Raw genomic sequence first — 16,496 nt, 5'->3', positions numbered from 1 at the left:
AGAATCGTTGTTCTTCCTCGCTATGTGTCACATGATAGAAAATGGTCAAAATTCCAGTCTCTCTCAGTCCAGTGCAAATTTCATGTAATTTAACTATCTTTTCTAATATACAAATTTACACTATTGAAAAAAATTCTTCAAATAGCTATGTGATCGCAACAAAAAGATGCACAAGCTGTTATTTCCAGGGCACTGGCCACCGGAAAGAGGAGACAGCGCGGTTCGTTTTTGTGTCAGTTTGCCGAGTCTTGTGAAGGAAACACTCCCAGGATCTGGTTCACTGCTGCAGCGCGGGAAAGGAGTCCTTTTTTGTTCACAGTCCCTTCTGTGTTCTAAGGCTGAGTAGAAATATTTAAGAAAAGCAAAGACTCTAGCACTTAAAGAGAGTGCAGTTTAAATTAACATGTGTAAAGTGAATATATAGTCATAAAATGAAAACTAGAAATAATTCCGTTTGACCAGGCACTCGCATTCAGCGGAAGTGTTGAGTATTTGCATCTGATCAACAGCAAAGTTGTACAAAGATATCTTGTATAAAGCTTTGGGTATTGAACATGTTCGAGTAAATTATAACTACGTAGTTATAGTCTGAGCACAAAAGGACCATTTTCCATAAATAAGTTATTTGTTGCAAATGATTTGTCAGATATCTGCCATGCTAGTACTCTAGCTCCATTTAATAATGAGAAGGGCTTACACAAAAAATGCAGCTCCCGAGAAAAACATAATCTTTTCTCCATGTTCCTTCATTTTGTATACTTGTATTCATATGAATTCATATGTGCTTCTCCCAGCACTCGCAGAAATTGGAGATTGTGTGACCCAGCCAGTGAGCTGTGGGTAAGCAAGGAGGAGAGGTGTGATGGGCTGTGAGATAAACCTGGGAGCTGAGGCAGAGACCCCTACATCACGCTGATGCTTTTATTTATTTAGTTTTTTTTTTGACAGGATGTGTTAGATAGCAGTAAGAAAAGGACATTTTACTTTTTTGGATTAGTCTCTTGGGTTAAAAATAGGCCTTGGGGGTTTTCAACAGATGTCATCAGTGGAAGAATCTTTTAATTTCTTTGTTTTATTTCCTTATTACAGTTCCTCTTTCGCTGTTGTTCGTGTCTAATAGTTACTTTTTTGTTAGTTACCCCAGGTTGTTTTACTACCTGTGCTTCTAGTCAAAGACATTTTTTGTTTAAAATTATACAGCCTCTAAGGTATTGACAAGCACAGGTTTGCAGTTGCTGTGCTTTTTATTTTTGGTGTTTCCTTCTGCAGCCTGCACATTTCTTGCCCATCTCAGAAGGATGCCTGCTGTTCTGTTAAATGATGCCAGCTCAGAAACCAGTGTTCCTTACTCCACAGTTTCTTGTCTCAAAAGCAGCAAAAGCGGTGCTGCAGGTGTAAGCTGGCATCCTGCCCACTCCAGTCCTGATAGCTTCATAAATCCTGACCCTGCCATAGCCCCAGAATTACATTTCACGACACAAAGCCAAGCTGTGTTATTCACCCAATGCCCTAATTTACATTTCCCAAGACAAAAGAAAATACAGATAGTGTTTCAGGGCTGTCTTTGCTTTTACATTTGTCTAAAGGTTAGTTTCAGGTCAAGTACAAGGACCTTGGCAGAGGGGATGGTGGTGAATAAACTTTAAAATGAATTAAAGCTAAATTAAGATTAAGGAAAATGCAAGACTTAAGCTCCTATTGTTCTTGCACCAGCTGAAACTATAGATCAGTGTGTTTTCTAATATCAGAAACGAGCAGCTGCTATTTCTTTTGTAGAAGAGAAAATAACTATTAGATTCCTTTTGCCATGTCAGATGAAAGGCAAACTTGCCTTTTGTATAAGTCCTTGGTATTAGTTCTGTGCTTAGAACACCTAAGTAAGGGACGACTCAACTTGAAATGTTTGGAGGAAAGCACCCAGACGTGTGTCTCCAGATACTTTAACAAGACTGGGATTTACATCACGTAACTGCTTCTGCACTGCTAGTCCGGCCTTCTTAGTAATCAATAGAAAGAAATAAGCCCAGCTCAGGCATGATTTCACATCTGCTGTAGAGGTCTATCTTGGATGAGATGAATTGTGTGAACTGAGAAGTGTTCGTTCCTCTGGTGTCCACAGAGGAAGTCTAGACAGCTACTGCAGGTGGAGATGTCTACGCTGGAGATGTCTAACGCACTGTGACCTGAATGCCACTCTGTTCTGCCTAGGCCAAATATAATAGGATTTCCAGTGAGAAACTTTAAAGCTGTAAGAAAGACCTTGGCAGCATTCAAAACTCAGGTATTTTCCGTTAGAAGAGTTTATGGTCAATATTATCATGCTGTATATTACAACTACCGTTTTGTGGCTCTGGGGTCTACACGTGAACTGAGATTTGCCTGTGTTGAGCCCTCCATAAAGATAAAAAGCACAAATTTGGTTCCTGGTCAATTCACAATCTGATCTACCAGGAAGACTGGGAGCAAAAGACAGCATGGAAGTGATGCAGTTAAAAATAGCAGCTTAATGGATTGGATGAACCTACAGACTAAGCATTATCCAGCTTCCCATTTAAGGAATTGTTTGAAGGAAGATTATGAGGTAGTTTTTAGGTTTTACTAGGAATTTCTCCCAAGTCTGAAGGAGATCCTGGGGGGAAACCTGAAACTACTTGTATGAAGATTCACCAAGTGACTCATGAATGTGGTCATCATGAGCCGGAGGTGGAGTGCAACCTCTCAAAGCTGAGTGAGAGATGATAGCTAAACAGGGTAAGAATAATCTGTTAACAGCTACAAAATGTCACTTATGTGGTGGCAGAGCGGGGAGAGGCTATGCTGTAAAGCGAAGCTTTGCTTCTTTCACTCAGTGAGCCAGAGATGACCTTTGCAAGCACAGTATTTCAAGCACACGAATGTGGTGAGATTTCTTCTGTGAATCCCAAGGAAAAGAATGCCCCAATAATCAAGACAGATGTCTAAGGCCACCTGGACAAATGTTTTAGCTGTATGGACAGATGTAAAAGGGTATATTTAGAGGTGTTATGTGAACAAAGTCTGAAAGACCTTAGGCGTAATCCTGATATTTGGAGCCAAAGAAGAATCCAAGTTGAGGATGACAGCTATGTGATACAAATATAGATGATACCGTGGCACATAGTGATAGAGTAAGAAAATAGCAGAAATGCCTCGGGAAGAAGATGTAGCCATTCTGAGCTTAATTTGACAGTTATCCACAGGAGGTCAAAGCGACACGCTGAGAGTTTAGTTCGGAAGGCAGTAAGGTCTGAAATAAAAAGGTAGATTTGTGATTCTGCAACATGGAGATAGTGGCTGAACTTCCCAATAGTATAATGGATGCAAAGGTCAGAAAAAGAAGAGCAAGCAGCTTCGGAGATCCCCAGAAATGAAATTATAATCTGGGATTAGAAGAACCCTTGAAAGGCCAATACTGAAGGAATGAAGGGAGGACCTGGGGTATGCCTAAGAGAAAAAAGGCATGTGTGCATCCCATTTGTGACCGCCTCCGTGCTAGAAAGTGTTGGACGCATTTTGAAAATAAGTGGATTGGATACATTTTGAAAATAATCCATACTATGTTTTCTGATTGTGCTGGCAGTACCTGTCATGGATAAAAACAATCTTTCGGGAAGTGAAAATCTCCCAAAAAGGAACAGTAAGACTAAAAATGACATGAAGAAAGACATGCTAGCAAACACGGTGCTCCTTACTGCCTGCAACATGGGGGACTGGATTGCTGATCCAGTCTTCTCTGGCCTGTATGTCATACCACCGTGTGGGAGAGCTGGTTTATTGCTAAGTCCTACCCTCACCTCAGGCAGTGAAGTGCTCAAAGGGGGAAAAATGGTAATTTGGATAGAATTGACTGCTTTTCTATTCTTCTGTCTAGCTGTATATCTATCTGATGAAGACCGGTTTTGAAATGCATCCCATCTCTGACTGGAGGGAACGTGGCCAGGACAAGAGGCTTCCAGGGTTAAAAGCAGATAAATGTCTGTTGGAGTGAGTATCCTCAAGTGTTTGGAATGCAGAGGATACCATGAGAAACAAGTAAAGCCATTACATTAATTGTTAACAGAATTAGGCATCACAGATGTTTCTGTAATGCACGGATTGCTGCCATCTCAAAGCTGCTTTTCAGCTGTCCTTGCAATTTTAAGAGCAAAATATTCTATTAAAAGAACAAGTGAAAATAAATGAAACATATCATTACTTTTACAATGGACAAATTGTCGATTTGTCAAACCACAGAGACAGGAACTCTAAGTTATAATTCTCTTTCCCATTTAAGACTGTTTTTAAAGAAATAATTAGGAAAATACAAGCCACCCTCCTCTCTCAATGCCTTCCTGAAGCCTCCTTTACAGACCCATTTAACGATTTTTTTTTAATCTCTCCATGCTTTAGCATAGGGATCACTGCAGCTGAAAATGAACAATCCAATTTAGGGGATGTTAGTTTAGCAGTTCATCTGAAACGTGAGGATGTAGTGGGCTTGCACAAATACCTCGCAGCTTGGGTATGCCAGACATTTACAGCTGCATTCTTCTCTATGAACCTATCAAAACCCTTAGCGCTATCTTTCAGTAAAGCAGTGAATTATTTATCCCTTTGGATTTGGACGTTTTTACAAATGTCAATGTGGCTGCAGTGTGCAATGAAGCCAATCATTTCGCTGCCCCCTCCATTATGTGAAATAATAGTGCATCTTTTGTGTGGACACTATTGATACAGAAGGGAATGAGCCATGAAATCAAGGTGTGAATCACTGCAGGAGCGTCTGCCATCCCTCTCCCTTTCCTTTTTAGATTTTTTTCTTGGAACCAGGTTCCTGGTAAAAATTCTTATAACCCCTGCACAATCTCGCTTTGTATCTCAGTATTTTATCGTCCCTTAGTTACAAGAGATTGCGTTTATGTCTGTCTTAGATTTTGTAGAAGACAGCTTTGACCCAAATCGAAGCTTGATAAATGGTATTTCTACAGTGATATTACACATGTTCTCACTCGCTGTCATTTTGAGTTGTTAAACAAAAGGAATAGGTAGCAAGTTTAGTAGCTTAAAATTGTATTTTGTAAGTGTCGTCTTTAAAGGAAACCGAGAAAAGAAATTTTCTTCTATTTTTCCCCTGGAAGTGTCCTGTTTGTTTTCTTTTAGTGACAGGATGGGTTATAGATTTCCATCACTGATTGTTTTTACTTGAGGAGAAGGGAGAGAGGAGCAGCCTATGATGGGGTCAAGAGTTCTGTTAAAAATACAAAGAAAGAGAAAAGTGTGGTCTGATGACTAATTTGGGTCAAGAAACTCCAGGGTGGTGCTGAATAAAAAAGTTCTGTTAAACATTTTCCTCCTCTTTTGAGACCTTACTGCAAAAGTAGACCTCATCTTTCAAAGCATCCTGCATTTCCGGCTGTCACTGTACACTAAAAACTTTTGTTTTCTTACTCAAACTAACCAGTTCTTGCTCTTTCGTGTATTCTAATCACTAAGTAGTGTTAGAAGAACTGACCAGGCAATTACTCGTTTAAGTATAGATAGCACTGACCCTTCCCTCGCCAAAAAGAAAACAATCCAAACTGAAAAGCAAGACAAAACATCCTACCTCTTCTCTCTCCTCGCCAGATGGGTCAGTTTTCAGTAGGCAGTGACCTGGAGCTCTCCTTGTCCTGATGTGGTTGAAGGATTAACTTCTCTGAGTTGTTGAAAACTTAATTTGCAGAACTAAAATGTGCTTTCCCAGTTATTTTATTTCCACGTCCTAGCACTTCCTCTCCGAACAGAAAATTTGTCCAGGTGTGAGCTGTAGCGATGCAGAGTATTCCAAATCTTCATGCAGTCGATAAAGGTAGGGCCAGCTGGCTGATACTGAACGTAAAGGCGGGGACGCCTGGTAAGCGATAAGCTAAATCTGTAAGATGGAGTCCCAGGAAGGGGGAGGTCAGCAGATGGTGGCTGCCCCTTGGGAAGGCGAATGGCCCAGTCTCCAAAAAAATCTCGTGATGCTCAGGGTCAGCATTCACAAGTCATGGGATGGATAGAAATAAAGTCAGTCCATCTGTCTACCCAGCAAGGCAATCGTGAAGATGGGGTTAATTCAGTTCAGAAGTGCTCTGTTACGATGGAAATGTTTGCTTGTATCTTGTGGTCCTTTGGATAATATTGATAGGAAATGATCGGGAAGATGGATTAAATAGACCTCCCAACACTTGTAATGACTTTAGCGTGACGGTTTGATGTTAATAGCAACCAGACTAAAATGTACGTGAACTGAAAGAAAGCGCAGAGCATTTCAAGAACGTAATGTTCCTAAAACCTCGCTTACGGCCATTTCGCACTCCCTAGTGCACCAGCCAGCTCGAGAAGGACGCGCGCAGCACAGAAAGCCGCACGCGCGCGGTGTCGCACGCGGGCCGGCGACCAGCCTTGGCCACGTGCCCAGGCTGCTCCCAGGTCACTGTGAGCTCCTGGGTCTGCCTGCCGAACTGTGCAGTGCACGTGCGCCCCGGGATGGGCTGGGAGCGCGGCACCTGCCTCCGGGCAGGGCCATCTGCCGAGGTCCTCTCCGTCTGACGTCTCTGTGGGTGTACGTGATTCACTGTTTCCTTTTGTCACAACGTGGTTTTCAGTGTTCTGCTATTTCTCTCTCTCTCCCAGTAAATACTTTTTGGCCAGCAGTGCTGTAACAAACCACATGCTGGGAGGCAGCATGAGGAGCAGTACCGTTTTCTTTTGAAGAAAACTTGAGTTTTCGTTGTGCTCATGGTAATTTAGCCTTTCTGTGTGTCTGCTGTAGGAAGGGAGTTATGCTCTTGAACTCTACTTGCAGAAAATGGCTGATGAAAGGTATGCTAGAGGCTACAGGATCCATAACACTGACTAAACAGGTCAGGGTCTTATCCCTTAGCTTATGACACAAGCCACTTTTAGGGCAGTTGTAGCAACCCAAAGGTCTACAGTTTCTAGCTGGTCTACTTTTTATTGCTACAGTTTTCAGCTGATGGGATTATTTTACAGTTGCTTTTTTTTTCCTTATTGGATAAAATGATTTTTATTTCCTTTTCCAGTTCTATCTGTAACCCCAAATTCCTCCTTGAATATGTTTACAAATTGTCCACCTATTACTGCTGTGTTCAAGTTGAGGTAGAGGTGACAGTTAGGCCATTGCCTCACCTACTGCAGTTCTTGAGGATAAAGTACCATGGAAGACTGTGTAAAAGCCACTAGAATCACTACCTCCTCAAAGAAAAAAATATCTGCAATATCCCAAATTCCTCACCTCACTGTCTTAAAAATTCCTTCTCTCTCTTTCTTTGGGCTTTCATTGGCAACCATATACTAAATAAGAAGCTTTGCAGTACAGTTGACTAAGCATTTACTCTGATAGTTGTCGGTTGTTCCTGCGACACCTCCACATCCCTGCCCTGGTACCAGTATGTGCGAGTCACAGGGTGACTTGGATTGGAGAACTGACCTGAGTTTAAAACAACTTTGCAGAAGATAACCTAGACCTAGTTCTCCAGTCTGGTCTGCAGTGTGACCCCACTGCATTTGCGTGAATGCCTGGCTTTGCCACTGGAAGCAATGTTCATTAAACTGCAGTCGATGTTATTTGTCAGCACATACAGGACCACTCTTTCTAGGCTGGTGCAGAGCTTAACATATCTAGGTTAATTTAGAAGAAAACCTTTTTTTTGGATTTAATTCTGAGTCCCCCCTCCTTCCTTTCTTTGGCCAAAGCTACTTTGTGTGCAAAGAGACAAGTGCCTAAAACCATAACAAACAATAGTGGGGTGGATGTTTCAGATTTTCCACTGTTTTTACTATCACAAAGTGTTTATATAGCTTTTGTATCATTGGAAAGATCCAGGATATCATTTAACCATTATCTAACATTTTTGGAAGATCTCTGCTGTTTTTTGCCCAATGTAAATTGTGTTGAATTTGGAAAAAAACCAAACCAAACCAAACCAAAACTGTTGTAGGATTTGCTTGACCCATTTTTCCCAACTCCTGGCACCACTTTTGCTCCTGGCTCCTTTGGAGTGAGAGAGAAGGTTGTCATTAATTTGAGTAGGAGCTAGCCTTTTGGTGATTCCCCAAATGCAGAGAACTGGCATTGAGATTTACAGATTTTCTACTAACTCCCTTTCGTAAAGAGCTGATTCAGTTAAAATCTACGTGTGATTCAACAGGTCCCTGTTCATGCTCACCAGTCCTCGCGCTCCAAGCTGGCAGGACCGCACGCGTTCCCTCGGCACCAGCAGGGAGAGCACAGGTAATTCCTGCCATTAGCATCATGATGAAAAACTGCCCCAGGAGGTCTGATCCCAGTGTTTTTCAGTGGGCTCCCACAGTTTTCCCACTTTCACAGTTTCTCACTTCAGAAGATTGCCTCCTCCTTTATGATAGAAACTCTTTCCATTAGTCTAGTCACTTCTCTTTCTTTACATTCTTCCTGAAATATTCCATTTTTTGCCAAGCCTTTCATTTAAAAAAAGAACTTTTTAACTTTCATGCCTGTGTACAAACTCTTAAGTGCTTTTCTTAGAACAAAAGTCTTTTGAGTACAGTAATATATCAATAAAGTGGAAAGCATTTGACCTATCAGAGTGAAATGGTGCTTGAAAACATCTTCAAATACACCGAACAAGAAAAACATATGTAAGAGAAAATCCTCTAAACCTTTGAACTGCAGGCTTTCTTTTAGAAACTTCCATCTTTAAACATGAAAGATGGATCAGACTGTACATATCTGGTACTAATGCAATGTTGATTCCCCAGACTGTTACTGAAGACTTCTTCATAGAGAAAATAGGTACAGAGTTTAATGTGTGTGTCTTTAGCAAGTCTAGTCCACGTACATAAATAATATTTCATAGTTTATACCTAAAACCACATTAGGCACGTAATTTGTGGTCGCATTAAATACTGTTATTTGCAGTGCATTTATCTTGAGAAAATCTCATTTATTATGAGATACTATTAGAATTTCTTTTTCTTTGAGAACTTATATACAGCCCTAAGAAACAACAGTATGTTGCACGTCTAGCAACTTACACTACACTGGAATCATCAATAATTCCCCAAAGCACCTACCTAGCTGCGTAAGTTTATACCCATTGCTGCATTCATCACTCCCTCCCACCAAAAGACTGATAAAATGGGCATAACTTTCCTCTGAAGTGCTTTCTTTGATAATTTTCTAAATGCAATTTTTTAATTCAACTATTTGGCCAACAGAAGCATCAGTAAAAAATTCATGCTAGTTAGAAGGGGGAAAAAAAGGAAAAGTTAGGGGAAAACTCTAACTATGCTGAATGCAGCCTTTTCCCTCTTGATCCACTGCGAGACTGACTGTAGCTGCCTTTACATATTGCTGCTGTCATTAAACCACGGCAAGATTTTGGCCCCTGTGTGTAGCGCCCTGCTACACTCAGCCCGTCCCAGGCTGCTGCAAGTCCCAGGCTACTCAGCCGTCGCCAGTTGGCTGGCTTTTCTATGCTTTTCTGATCTCTTGAATTTCTTGAAGCCTGATGCAAGAACCACTTGTACATTTGAACTGGAACCGGTGTACTGGTAGTGTAGTGATACGTTTTGCAAGGGAGGGGGAGGAACCAGACCAAGCATGGGAGAGCGACAGGCTGAGGATGGGAAAAATTGTAAGCAGAGTAACGAGAGATAGGAAAGGAGAGAGCAGAAGATTTTGCTTTTAGCAGCAACTAGAAATGCTTGTCGAAGAACCAATATAGTGAGCACTTCTTAGTATACGTCCCCTTGTTCATTTTTCAGAGCTAGAGACAAATACCCAGCTTCAGGGCTAACAATAAATAAATAAATAAAACCAATAAATTCACAGAGGGAAAGCTGCTTTGAATTTAGTTGACTGGTGTAAAAAGTTTCATGTCTTTTTTTCCCCCCCTTTAATTCATGGCTATTTTACTGTTAGCTGAAACAGACCATAAACCATTTATTAGCATTGCCAAAAGGAGCCTGTCAAACGCACATGAATAAAGAGATTATTTTTCAGCTACAGACTTACGGTTCACAAATTGAAAACAAACTGGGAAGGGATTTGATGGTTAGGTGCAAATTCTCAGGATTACTTGATCACGGTGCTTTAGAGCACTCAATTTGAGATCTGTCAATTTGGAAAAAAAAAAGAAAAAACAAGTTCCATAGGAAACTTCACCTGCCTCAGATCAGAAGTGAACTGTGATTACCAGAACTATTTCCAAGGATAAAACCCTGCAAAGGTAAGTGAGAGCATTACACCACGGTGGTTTGGATGGCTTGCTTCCAGCCCCTCTTATGTTCTTACAAGGTAACACCATGTGTTTGGTGGGTTTTATTTAAAGGCCACAAGATGGTGCTCCTTCAGGTGCTGATGAAAAATATGTTCGAGAGGATACTGAAGGTCATTTAAGGATTGAGAAGTCTATGAGAAAACCTTGGGCTTCAGAGGAACAGGGACGTGGAAGAAGCTGTCTGTTTCCGTGGTGGAGGGAAGGTGGCAGGCCGCAGATGTCCCCTGAGCTGGCATTTCCCGGAAATGCTGGATTTGCTGCACTCGCCCCATAAAGCTGAGCTGCTGAGGAGCCCTGGACCTACTGCGCCAGCTCTGCAGAGCCACGCTGGGCTCCGCGAATTCGGTATGCTCGGGAGAGGCTTGGTTTTCCTGCTGCAGGTTCACTGATGTACGTATGCGTGGCGCGAGCACTTTGCACAGGTGATACGTGTTGTATGGGTATGTGCAGCGCTGGGAGGAGTCCATGGCATGGTGAGGGGAGATGGTGGCAGAGAACAGGCTCTTGTCATTGCTCAAGCCTTCTGGCATGATTTTCGCTATTCTGAAATTGCCTTACGGAAAATTTTACTGACCTCTCAACTCTCTCTCTCTTTTTTCAAGTGGCCCATAGAATATAGTGTTCTTGGACTAAGGGTCCTGTTCTAATGGCTGAATTTAAGTGATTTACGGTGAGGTAGGAATTTAGACATAACTGCTGCTCCTTTTCATCCGTTAGAAAACGATATCGAGGTGCCCCCACACAAAGCCTCCAGTTTAAGACCCTAAGCCACATTGAGAGCGAGCAGATGCAGTTTAGTTATTAGGTTGTTGTAAGTATTATTGTGTTACAATACTGTCATTTCGGAAGCGTTTTCGTTGTTAGATTTTTGCCTTGGAAGGAAGACCTGATAGCGAGGAGGACAAATGGGAGAGGAGAAGAATCTGGGCAAGGGGCTGCCCAAGCCCTTGTTGGGGGCTGGCGGGGAGCAGATGCAGAGTAAAGCAGCTCTCTGCAGAGTAACCACTGCACACCGCAGCTGCATCTTGCGCCCGCAGCCCCTTGGCGCGCTCTGGGCCAGCGCTGGCGTATGCCAGCATTCCCGCAGCAGCCGCTGGGAAGAGGAGTCATCATTTTCTGGCCTTAAAGCATCCACTCCTGCTGCTACATTTTTTTTTTTTTCCTTTTACCTGGTGCTTCAGCACATGTTTAGTCCCTAAGCCTGAAGTCTGTCAGAGTACTTTCCTCTTCATCTGGTTAGTGTTTATCCAAATACTGATTTGCATTTAATAAAAAGATTTCCCTTTTTGTCCCAAAGGGAAGGATGTCCGGCAGGTGGATCACAACAATGTCATTAGCCGCTCAGGTTGTCTTCACATCTTCCTGAAGACTGCTTCATTAGCGGTGGAAGGAAATTGCTCTTCTCCTTGTCTGGTGTCTAACATTATATAGAGAATATTTTTATTATGGCGAAGATTATGACATGTATATTTGAGTTACTGAGATATTCTTGAGATGAAAAGCTCTAGGTACATATGTATAAAGGAGCTAACCATAGAGATCTCTGCCCAAGGCCGAACCCATGGTTGTTCATAAAGACTAGTTTTAGACAAAATGCAATTTTTAAAACTTTTTTCCTTTAGGCTTAGTTTTGTTGGGATAAAACTTAATGGAATATTTTGGAAGAAAATGGGGAAATTAGGAAAGGTATACTTTTAAAATTTTCTTCTCATGTGTAAGCTGTCCAGTTATTTTTACTCAAAGATTAAATCTGCAAATTTTCAGCTCAATTTTGATTTGATAATAAAAATATGCTAACTGAGTAAGTAATTTGGGCATTCTACAAAAGTAACTGTTCTGCCAATTAGAGAGTTGAGGCTCCCCTATATGCTCCTAAATAACTACGATGTGCCCAGGGAATTTTCTCAAGCGTGTTTCGCTTAGGTACTCAATAGGTGACATAAAGTTCGGTTAATTCTCTGTGTTAATAACTTTTCTAAATGAACATACTGTTACGCGGTGATAGTGCCAATGGAACAGTAAGTATGAAAGCTCTGCAGAAGCTGGGAGAGGCTGTTAGACTGGCGAGAAAACAAGATTTCCGAGACAATATTTGGGTTTGAGGATGTTTGCTTAGGCAACGGAAATGAAATCAGGTTTTCCAAAATCGTTCTTGAAAAGTTACGGTAGGTGCCCCAGAACCAGTTAACAACAGGAGGGTTGTCCCCTGGCCTTCCTGAGCGCCCCAGCCACCGCGCTGAGGGCCGCCCTGGGGCGGCTGGGACGCTGCCCTCTCCCCTCTCCGCTGTTCGCTTTGCCCAGAAATTCCCTGCTTGGCCTAAGAGCTCTGTCTGACCATATGGCATTTTCAGTGAAAGAGACGTTAGCTAAAAGCTGTCATCCAGCTCTAATAAATACGGGTGCCCAAACATTTCAAATAAAGCCTGTCCAAAACCTGAGAGAAATGTGCCACCTAAAAAAAGGTGGCTGAATAAAAAACAAAGCGAAACACTTGGATCTTTTTTCCAGACCTGAAGTCAGGGACTGTGTATTTCCTCACTAATATGCTCTAACAGTTAGATCTTTATTGCAGTCTCCAACCACAGTTTTCAGAAGACACATGTGGTACTGCAGGAGAACTGAGGCATATGTGTCAGCTCCTGCTGCCAAACAAAGTTGTTCTTGGCGTAAAGTCATTTGCCTGTGAACTATGATTGAAGCTGCTGTCCAAAGTCAGGGGCCTAAAATCAAACGGAAACTGCTGAAGAACTAAAGAGCTTAACTGATGGATCTTGACTTTTAGAAGCACTAGTTGCGTGTCAGGATCTTTGGAAATACTGTTTCCTATGCTGCACGCAAAACTCCTAACTTCTTCCAGTGAATGAATTTCAGTTTATTGCTACGGTGGCATTAAAGAGGGAATCTTCTGTGCAATTTACCATCACTTACTTTCTAGTCCTTCCAGTTTATCCTTAATTTCAAACTGTTTTCATTTTTTCTAAAGCTTTTGCTTGCCTATGCAAATGAATCTACATTTTGACAAAAACTATTTCTATTTTTAATTTTCTATCAGTATTGCAGTCAAAATGTTAATTGAATGGATTTTTAGTGTAAATATATTGAAATATCATTTTCTCCCTAAGCACATATAATAACATACAGAAGATTTTTCTGTCATGGACTTTTTCATATTAATTGTTTCTGCAGCACAGTTGCAAAACAAGGTTTATAATCAAATTGTTTATAGCCTCCCCACCTGAAGGATCTCAAAGCACTGTGTAAACTGTGACCAATATACTTTGGCATATGTACAGCTGAATTACGTATCTTGAATGTAGCTGATAATACCAACCTGGGGTTGTAAGCCTACAGCACCCCTGAAAAGGAGGCACCGGTAGTGTCCATCTGATTTCCTACAGAAAAGAAAACTTTCCTACAGAAAATTTTCACTCCAGAAAAGTGGCAAATATTGTTTTGGTCAAGCTCAAAACAATGAAGGTCTGCTCTTACAAAAAAAATGGCTTCATAGTTATGCTAAATACAAACTCTTTTTGCAAAATCTCCTTCAATAGCCCTAGCAAGCATCTGTTCTGATTTGCTTCTGCAGCCTTGAGTGTTCAGCAAGGTCCTTAGGTACGGACATGCCGTGTCATATCCGTATAACAGTGACTGTAAAGAAATGGACTCATCATCAGAGACAAGTTATGGAATTTCTTCAGCAAGGCCAAGGTAATATATAATAATAGCTTACAGGGAAAATGTAATAATAATATATAATAATACATAATAGCTTACAAGGAAAAATGTAAAGTTTTGTGATCCCGACTGATCCTTTTGCATTTTCATATGCATTCCTACTATTTAGGGCCTCAAAAGTGTTGTCCTGGGTAAGTACATCTGCACTGCAATAAAATAAATAAGGGGCTTAAAATGCCTTAGTATTATGGCACAAAGCATATTAGCATTCATTATATTGTATTTCTCTCAATCTCTGTAATTACATAATATTGTATCTGTTGCTATTTTATGTGAAAACAGTAGCTTGAGATATTTTACTGTACTCATCTTAGTTAGTGTGACATTTTATTGGCAAAATCTACTCGTACAAAACATTACTTTCTGAAACTAATGCACACAAAATTACCAGTCAAGTACGAGAAAGAGGAATAGAGACTTCCCTGATTTTAAATGAAGACTGATACATTTTACATTCTTCATGCTTGCTGCTTTGTCTCATTCTGCATGCATGACTGTCATAGTCCTCGAGTGCTCAGAATTTTAAATAAAATCTTAAAAGTTTTTTGTGGCTTTGCTCGTGGCCTGCTGCAAATATTAAGCTGTTCCTCCCCCACCAGAGCTGAATCCGCTAAATGTGCTAGTGGAAAAGGGGACTACGTGGTCAGCTCCTCATGCTTTGTCGCCACCAGATCTCGCAAGATAACGTGCATTTGTGTTGGTGTGTGCATGTCAGTATATAGGTATGTTAGAGGAAGGTGGGAAAAAGAACTGAGAAATGCATGGTGTTTTTTTTTTTTTTTTTTTTTTTTTTTTAAGAAAAAGTTGGTGATGGTATGTGACATCTCTGGTATGTGACTGAGAACAGGGGTAGTGTTTCTTCTCCTGACTAAGTATAACCCTGCAGTTTTTGTGAGCAGCCACATGAGAGGGAATGGGAAAATGTGAGTAACACTGGGTAAATTATAAAAGTTATAAACTTATCCCTAGGAAGAAGATAGACAGGGCATAAAAGTATGGCTGAAGCCAGGCCTATATCTAGTACCGAGAAAGGAGACAATTTTTCTGCCACTTAGGACAAGCACCCTGGGTCGGTCATTAATTGGACTTTAGCTCTGTTGCTGGAGTTTCCACCGTTCCCTCTGCATGAAGGTTACGGCTGTAGCAAGTGTGTCCTTTGCTGGACTGCTCGCTTGTGGGTTTTTTGCTCTAGTTGCACTAAGCCAAGTAGGGTATCTCTGTTTTTCTCCTGCCACTTCTGTAATTAGGACAAAAACATCTCCAGTATTCCTGAGCTCAGGATACGGTTTGTTTGGGTAACCAGGCATCTGCACCAGGCCCACATCAGGTTGCAACAGAGAATGTATACTATTAACCCGGGTCCTAAAATACCAGCTGCTGTGAGGGACGTGGCAAAGCTCCGTCAGGCGGTGGCACCACCTTTCCTCTCTGGTCCACGAAGTCAATAAACCGAATGTTGCAAATATTTCCAAACATGTGCTCTTATCTCTGACCAGGAGAGGCTGCAAAGAAGGGCAACGCTTGCCTTGTTTTTTGCCCTGCCTAACGCTTATCAGAAGGGTGTAGGACGGGATCGGAAGGATGTAGTACGCGAGCAGCTGCCGGAAGGGCATGGTGTGAGACGCGCACACGGCATAGGAGTTAGCTTATCTCTAGTAGTTAGCAAATGGGAAAGATATAAAGTGAAATTAGAGTTGTTTCAATGTTTAGATCGCCCTTTGCTTATTCTTAGGAGGAAGGAGGCGGCAGCATTGGCTGTTCCAGGCTTGGTTGGAAGGAGACGCGTTGCCAGCCATCGAACAGCTGTGGACGGGGCCGGTAGGACGTCCGGGCTGGGCGCTAAAACACGGCGTGGCACGGGCTGGTGCCCCGCTGCGCCGAGTGTCACGAAACGGGGGGGCTGCTTCTCCCCTCAGGGGAGCCCGCGGAGAACGGAGTCTGCGGCGGGTTTTGACGGACAAATGCCCCTGACTGCTGCTCTTTCCAATTATATCGCTAGCTGATGGCAACCCTGGTCACCCTTCGCATTCTCAGTGCAAACTAAGCATGCCAAATGAGACAAGCAGTGACCATCGCTGATTATGATGTTCTGCACATGTGGTTAACCTTGGAGCTTAGAGGCTTTATTATTTTGAGCACGAACCTCTCTTTTGAAGATAGGCTAATGCAATTCCAACTCATCATTTTCAAAGAGTTTTTCTTTTAATTCTAACCACACCTGCAAGAGTGTCTGTTCAGCTCTAAGAATCAAGGCTTCTCAAAAAACAGGCACACGCACATGCACGCACACACATTTTTAATTGCTTGGTGTTTCTTAAATAAATGTTTCATAAGATTAAGTTCTGCAGGAAAATGAAGCTGCTATGAACCTCTTGCTGTGCATCCAGAGGCTTTTTCTGACAGTGTATCATTTACAGCGTCCTGAATCCTCATTACTGTGCTCAGCAGGCAATAGGA

The sequence above is a fragment of the Rhea pennata genome, chromosome Z (assembly GCF_028389875.1).
Source record: "Rhea pennata isolate bPtePen1 chromosome Z, bPtePen1.pri, whole genome shotgun sequence".
NCBI lineage: Eukaryota > Metazoa > Chordata > Aves > Rheiformes > Rheidae > Rhea > Rhea pennata.
The sequence above is the reverse complement of the archived record's forward strand: the minus strand, read 5'-3'. Positions refer to the sequence as shown.